This window comes from Tamandua tetradactyla, chromosome 6 (assembly GCF_023851605.1).
Source record: "Tamandua tetradactyla isolate mTamTet1 chromosome 6, mTamTet1.pri, whole genome shotgun sequence".
NCBI lineage: Eukaryota > Metazoa > Chordata > Mammalia > Pilosa > Myrmecophagidae > Tamandua > Tamandua tetradactyla.
Window position 1 is genome coordinate 73,597,765 of NC_135332.1, and position 6,825 is coordinate 73,604,589.

At 61.8% G+C, this 6,825-nt stretch overlaps 1 long non-coding RNA gene across 1 annotated transcript; it reads right to left on the reverse strand.

The window, feature by feature from the left end:
* Positions 1 to 4,302: 4,302 nt before the first annotated feature.
* Positions 4,303 to 6,452, reverse strand: LOC143686124 (uncharacterized). The gene is made up of 3 exons (XR_013176918.1): positions 6,397 to 6,452; positions 5,375 to 5,782; positions 4,303 to 4,594 (listed from the first exon to the last, which is right to left on the reverse strand). It is a non-coding gene; the product is annotated as an uncharacterized LOC143686124 (long non-coding RNA).
* Positions 6,453 to 6,825: the final 373 nt, after the last annotated feature.

Sequence of the window (6,825 nt, forward strand, 5' to 3'; positions counted from 1 at the left end):
GCCAAGCCCGGCCCCGCACCATGGACACTGGGTCCAAGCCCGTCCCGAAAGCGCTGCACATCGCCAGCAGAGGGTGTGAGCTGCGGCTTGCTGTCGGCTCGGTCCCTTCAACCCTTTGGGTTGAAATGTGGCTGCCTGATCCCCTGGACTTTCCCCTCCGTCTGCGCATGGATTGGGACGGGAGCCGAGGGGCAATGCCCCCTCGTCGCCACAGGATCCAGGGACACTAGCCAGCAGGAGTGGCCCCAGGGCACAGGGAAAGCAAGGAGAAACGCAGGGTGCCAGCAGGGCGGTTGGGAAGAGGTGGGAGGCCAATCCTCAGCAAAGGGGAAACTGCAGGGCCAGGCACGATGGAGCTGCTTCCTTGGGAGTCAGATCCAATGCAGGGCTCCTGGTAGGGGAGGGGACTCTGGGGACCAGTGGCCCTTCCTTCAAGGGCGACGGGACTGCCTGCCTCCAGGCGTGGGGGACCTGGCCCAGCTGCCCGGGAGATGAGCTGGGAGGGGCTGCCATGTCTGGAGGTCCTGGGGTCCCTGGGGACTGGTGCTGCCCTGCAGGCTTCCGGATGCCTGGCCCAGGCATGCTGCCCACGGCCACACCGCTGCGGCTCAGGGACGGTGGAGCAGCCCCTGAGTGACTTTGCACCACTTTTGAGAAGCAGCCCAGAGGGTTCACGGAAGGCCACCGCCCCTCTCCCTCCGCTTTCTCTGCATTTCCTGCGGCTCCAGTTTGGTTTCATCTCAGCCATCCTTACCCCACCCCAAATGAAGGGCCCGTGGGCCCAGCCCCGCCCAACAACGCCCTAGTCATGCCCACCAAACACCGGAAGTACTTAAAAACGTAAATTAAAACAAACTGCATTTTTAAATCGCAAATAGGAGCCGTTTTATCGTTTTTATTGCATAACAACCATTAATGAAGTATAGTCCCCGCCGCCTTAATTGCTTGGGGACTAAAGTTCAATTCCTGCTGTCCTCGCAGGCCAGGAGACGCCCGTGTGTCATGGCCAGTACCTGGCGAGCATTAGTGTAAATAAATTTATGGGCAGGACTTGGGGGAGCAGGAGTGGGAGAGGGGCTGGCCGGTGGGGGTAGGGAAGGTCTGGGAAGCCACATCCCGGGGGCCGGGCCTCCTGACCGCTGAGTTCACCGGGCCCTTGGGAAAGGGGCCTCGAAGGGGATGGGGTCGGGCTGAGCCCAGAGTCCCGGTCTGCAGCTGGCCCGGGGACCCTCCCCTTCCTGGCCCCCAACAAGTGTGTCAGGAGGGCAGGGGGCTGTGGCCCCCTGGCAGCCCCGTCCACACACCTCCACACCCCACCTCCCGGGGATCGAAAGGCACAGGGACCAACCTGGCGAGACTGGCACCTGGGGCTCTGACCAGCCCTACGCCGTCCAGGCCTTTTTGGGCATGGCCTACTCCCCCCGGGAGCCTCACGCCCGTGGGGGCCTCGGGGACAGGCCTGTGTTCCTCTCTAAGTGGCCGAGGGGTGAGGCGAGCTCAAAGCCGGCGTCAGGTCTGCAGTCGGTGACTAGCTGCTCCCCGCCTTCCCCATGCAGAGGGGAGCCCCCCTTACCATGGGCCCACTGCTCAGCTGCACTGGGGGGGGGGGGTGCAGCCTGGCCAGCTTTTTGTTGGGGGCTGCCCAGGGTGGGGCCAGAGCTGAGCAGACACGGCCAGCACCAGAGCCCCTCCCAGCCGCCCCTCCGGCCCGTCCCCAGGGCCCCGGCCCGTTAATCTTTAACTGCCTCTGGGCTAGCACTGACCCCAAAAGCAAACAGAGAGGGGACGTCTCTTCCAGGCCCCACAGCCATTGTCAGGAGGGGGCTGGGGTGGGGGAAGCGACACCTGAAAAGAGGACCCAGTGAGGGGGTCATCCGGGGCAGGCTTGGGCAGCGGTGCAGACCCAGACCTAGGTGGGGGGTGAGGGGTGGCCTCTCCTGGAGCTGGGGGACCACCCACTTCTCCCCAGTTAAGGAAGCTTAAATCTTTCCGCAGAGCGGGCCAGGGGCGGGGGAGAGACGCAGAGATGGCAGCACGGGGGACAGGACCCCAAGGTGGGGGATAGATTTAGGAGCGAGATGCGAGGGGGGTGTCCCCGTTCTAAAGAACGAGGTGGGGGGACGGGGGGGTCTGGGGCCCCACCCTGGAAGAGACAAGCTCCACCTCCCCTCTGCAGCTCCAGAGCAGAAGTCCCCAGGGAACGCAGGGGAGGGGTGCTTCCTCCAGAAATCCACCCGGCTATTGTTATCCTTTCTGAGGCCAGGGAATTTTTCCAGGAGGCCGTGACAACCAAAAATAATAATAATAACGTCCCTCCCCCAGCAGCTGGAATTCTGGAAAAACAGCTGCTGCCGCTATTGCGCCTGAGGAAAAAACAAGGTCAGGCGCAGGGAAGATTCAATTTAGGGTGCGCACCCGAGGCCCCCAGCCCCGCGTGGGTTCTCCCACTTGGCCCTGCAGGGTGGGGCTCTCGCAGCAGATTGGGCCTCTCCAAGGGCTGAATCAGTCAACAAAACACCCCATAAATGGGGGGCAGGGGGGAGAGAACTATCCCGCCGGAGAACTCAGCCGACTTGAATCAAAAGTGATAGAAGGGACCAGACCGTGGGGCTGGCAGGCCAAGGACCCCAAGACCTCCCTCCCCGGGTCCTCCACTGGCCTTGGGGGGAGCCAGGCCTTTCCCCTACGGGGAGGAGCCACAACCCATCCAGTCAACGAGTCTGGCGCAGCGAGGACAGGGCCCTGGGTCCACTCTGCGTGTGTGTGGGTGGGTTCTGGGCCTGGAAAGTTCCACCACCACTGCCCGCTCTGAAGAACCGCAATCGGCCCGGTGTGAGGACAGCTGTGGGTGCTGGATCCAACTCTTCCCGCTGCCTCGCAGGGGCCCACAGCCAGCCGTGCAGGGCAGGCCTGGGAGGTGCGTGCCTGATTTGCACAGAGTAGCCTCAAGAGCTGGCTCCGCCTGGGTATTTGTGGGCTAGTGTTCAGAGGGGCGCCCACCCTGCACCCACAGGCCTTGCCGGGGGAGTCGATCCCCGGGGAGTGAGCATGAGGCTTCGGCCCCCATCGTGCTCCAAGGGCAGCAGGGCGGGCGAGGACCCCGGGGCCTGGGCTGGGGTTTCCACGTTTCCAAGGAATGGGAGCAGCCCCCAGCCCGGTGCGGGTTGGGAGTCTTCCGGGAAGGAAGTGCAGCCCTGACCGGCCGGCAGCCCGCGTCTCCGGGAGAAATCACAAACGCAGATAATTCCTGCTATTTCCCAAACAGGGGTGGGGGTGGGGGTGGGGGGAATTAGGGACGAGAAGGTGGAAGGATGGAGCGGGGAGGGGTCAGGGTCAGGCCCACTGGCTTTTTTACTTTAAAAATTATATATCTTCACGTCACAATCGCTTTTCCTTAAGAGCACAAACATCCAATTTGGCTTGGCGTAATAAAATCAGCCAGAGCTCCCTTAAACGGAGCCATTCCGGAGAATTAAGTTGTGAAATCTAATCTATTATATCTATAAAGGAGAATGCTTTCATTGTAAATTCAGGTTATAAAGAAACCATACCTGGGCCGCCAGCCTCCCTTTCGGATTTGCTACTTGAAGGCTTATCAAATTACTTCAAAATGTTGGGCTACCCTTTCTATTCCTCATGGCAACAAAAACTAAACGTGGCAACAGTTCTTTTAATAGCCTGGAGAGACCAGCAACCACCACCACAAAGGGGTGTAATTAAAAAAAAAAAAAAAAAAAAAAAAGACATCCCCCCAACCTCTTGTCTGCATTGGAAAGTGTGCTTATTAATTTCCCAATTAATTTCAGGGCCAAAAAAAAAAATATATATATATATATAAAAATGTGCTGCGACTTCCTGTAAGTCTCCCCACTCGCGGCTGCAGCTAGGGTGGAGCGCATGTGGGCCCCGAGACCTCAGACCACCAGGCCTGTGTCCGCGCACCCAAACGGGGTCCCCCCCCCAGAGTTCCCGCACCCCTGCATGGGGGCGCTCCCTCAGAAGCCGCCTCGCTCCTCCGGACATCCGTCGGACATCCGTGCCCAGCCCCAGCCGGGGGCGCCCCCAGGCCTGGCCCGGCCAGACAAAGGAGTGGCCATCAGGGGTTAATCGCGCCCACTCCTTGCATCAGCGTCCCTCCCCGGGGAACTCAGAGACAGGGGAAAGGCAGCAGGCTAACATTTGGTTTGCAAACCCAGCGGATGGAAGGGTCATGTCCTGTCCTTGGGATGAGGGGTGTAGGCCCCCCGGGAACCCCCCTCCCATCGGGCACCTTGGTCCACATCTGATTTAATTAACTCCAGACTTGAGTGGGGGTGGGGGATGGGGGCGTAGGGCACTGACCAGAAATCGGGGTCCCAAGGACTCGGCGCCCTCGCTCCTGAGAAGGGGTGTTCAGGGCCTCGGCAGGAGGAGATCGGTAAGTTTCCAAATTCCCAGGGAAGTGGAGAAGGCAGCCTTTGTCAGTCCCGTGAAAAAGATTTATGAGGCACCGCCGAGTGCCGGCTGCCTGGCCGAGGCCTCCAGCGCGCCCGGCTCATCTTTGATTTCCATCGGCTTATTTTTTTTTTTTTCCTGCCACTTCCAACTCGCTGTCCTGAAAGGCGAACAAAGGCAGGGGGATGGGGGTGGGGACGCGAGGCATCGGCGCAGGGTCGGTCGCGGGTCTCACCGTCGCTCCCCCCCGCCCCCGCCCCGGGGCACAGTGGAGACCCCTCAACGCCCCAAGCTCCTGCCCTCCGTGGAAGGCGAGGGGTGAGGGTTGACCCGGCAGGAGCAGGGACATGGGGGGCCCGCGCGGCCTTTTCTGCAGAAGACTAGGCAGCTGGCTACGGGTGCGGGGGGTTCCCCGTCTGTCCACTCCCCTGCGCGACCTCTTTTGCAAGAGAGAGGAGAACGCATTTCCTGGCACCCCTTCCCTCAAACCCCGCCGGTGGTGCTTTCTTTCTCCCGGCCCGGAACAAGGGCCGCCCAAGCGGGTCAGAGGAGGAGCGAGGGTTGCACTTTTCATGTTTAAAAAAAAAAGAAAAGAAAAAGAATCCTAAATGCAAAATTAATCGAGAGGACTCCTCCCATAAATCAACAAAAACCAGGGACGCCAGGAGTGGGGGGTATTCGGGGCCATGTGTACGCAGCGCCCTTTCACTGGAGCCGGGAGTCTTTAGACTGCGGGAGCCCTAGGTGGAAAAGGCCCTCGTTTTGCTGGACGCGGGTCTGCGCGGGCGGGGTCGCACACAGCGAGCCGCAACCCCGGGTGTCTGTCCCCGAAACTGCGCGCCGGGCCCGCAGAGGGGCCTTTATCGACGTGCGGGCCCATCGCGCGGCAGCCCCATGGCTGCGCTGCTTGGACCAAACCCGAATCTGGGCCCGGACTCACTTTCTTTTCCACCCCAACTTGGATGAAAACCCTCGGCAGTTGCGCGGGATCAGGAGCCCGAGGCATTTTGAAAATCGTGGGCCCTCCGACTCGGGCGTTGGGGATTCCCCCCCCCATCCTGCTCCCTTCGCCTCCACCCTTTGTTCTGACTTGGGGGGTGGGGTGGCTGATAAGTTCACACACAACCCTTAATCATCAAACCCTTGATTTTCGTTCTTCTGCACGAACGGCAAGGAATACTTTCACTCCATAGGGGTTTCCCCCCACCGGCCGGAGATTAAATTTCCAATTTCCCAGGTTACTAGGGCTCTTCCTCTTCTAAATGTCTTCAAACAAAACCACCCCAAAGGAGTCTTCGTTAATCCCACGAACCAGGTAGGAAAGTGCAAAAGTCTCCGGCTCGGCAGCCTGTAATTCGGGAGGGGAGGAACATAATGCAAATTTTCTCCCCAAATCAAAAGCGCGCCCCTGCCTTCAAAACCCCTCTCTTTGTTATAAAAGCCCCGTCCCTTCCTTCGGCCGGGTCAGGGAGGCTCCAGGATCGCATTCAGAGGCGCCCCTCACACCCTAAAGGCCCTCTGAGCACTTCTTTTGTTTGAGGTGGACAGGGGGGAGGGGGCCGAGCTTGCTCCGGGCTCCTGGGACTGCAAGCGCGGCCCTCTGGGGCTAAGACGGGGTACTCTCCCGAGGGAGGGAGGCTGCCCGTCCAGTAAGGGGCCAAGATTGCACACACACACACCCGAAAAAGACAAAAACATCCTGCGGTCCCCGCTCGTAAAGAATCCAGGGCGCACGGTCTCCCCGGCGAATTCCATGGACCTGGGAGGGGAAGGGGGTCCCCACGGGACAGCATCGTGAATCCCGAGATCGGGGTGCAGGCGCGGTTGCGCGGCTCCAGGACCAGTTCCCCGCGCCCGGGACAAAGACACGCTGACAGCGAAAGGCTCGTACTCAATAGCCGGGCTTTATTCGCTCCCTCCCCGGAGTGCGCTCAGCGCGCGAAAGAAGGAAAACGCACGTACCTGGCGACGCTCCGAGGGAGGCTCGCGGCCGCCACCTGCGAGGGCGCCCCCAGAAGCAACGCCCCGCCCGCCCGGCCTCCCCTAGCCCGGCCCTCCCACCCCGCCGCACGCTCCGCGGGACTGGGTCGCCATTCCGGGGGCGCTGGGTGCATCCTCCGGGCGTCCGCTCCCAGGTCCCGGCAGGCCCGGAGCAGAGATCGGCAGGGCTCCGGCTGCAGGGTCCAGGTCCCGGGTCGGGCGCGCCCCCCTCGGCTCCCCGCCGGGCTGCGGAGCCCGCGGCGCCGCCTCCCGCCCGGGTTTTGCCCTAGGGGAGGACGAGGCGGCGGCGGCCGCGGGACCCGGCGGAGCCAAGGGCGGGAGGACGCAGGGCGGGCGCCGCGGCCCCGCCCACCTGGACCCGCCCCGGTACCGCGCGCGGCGAGAGAGGCC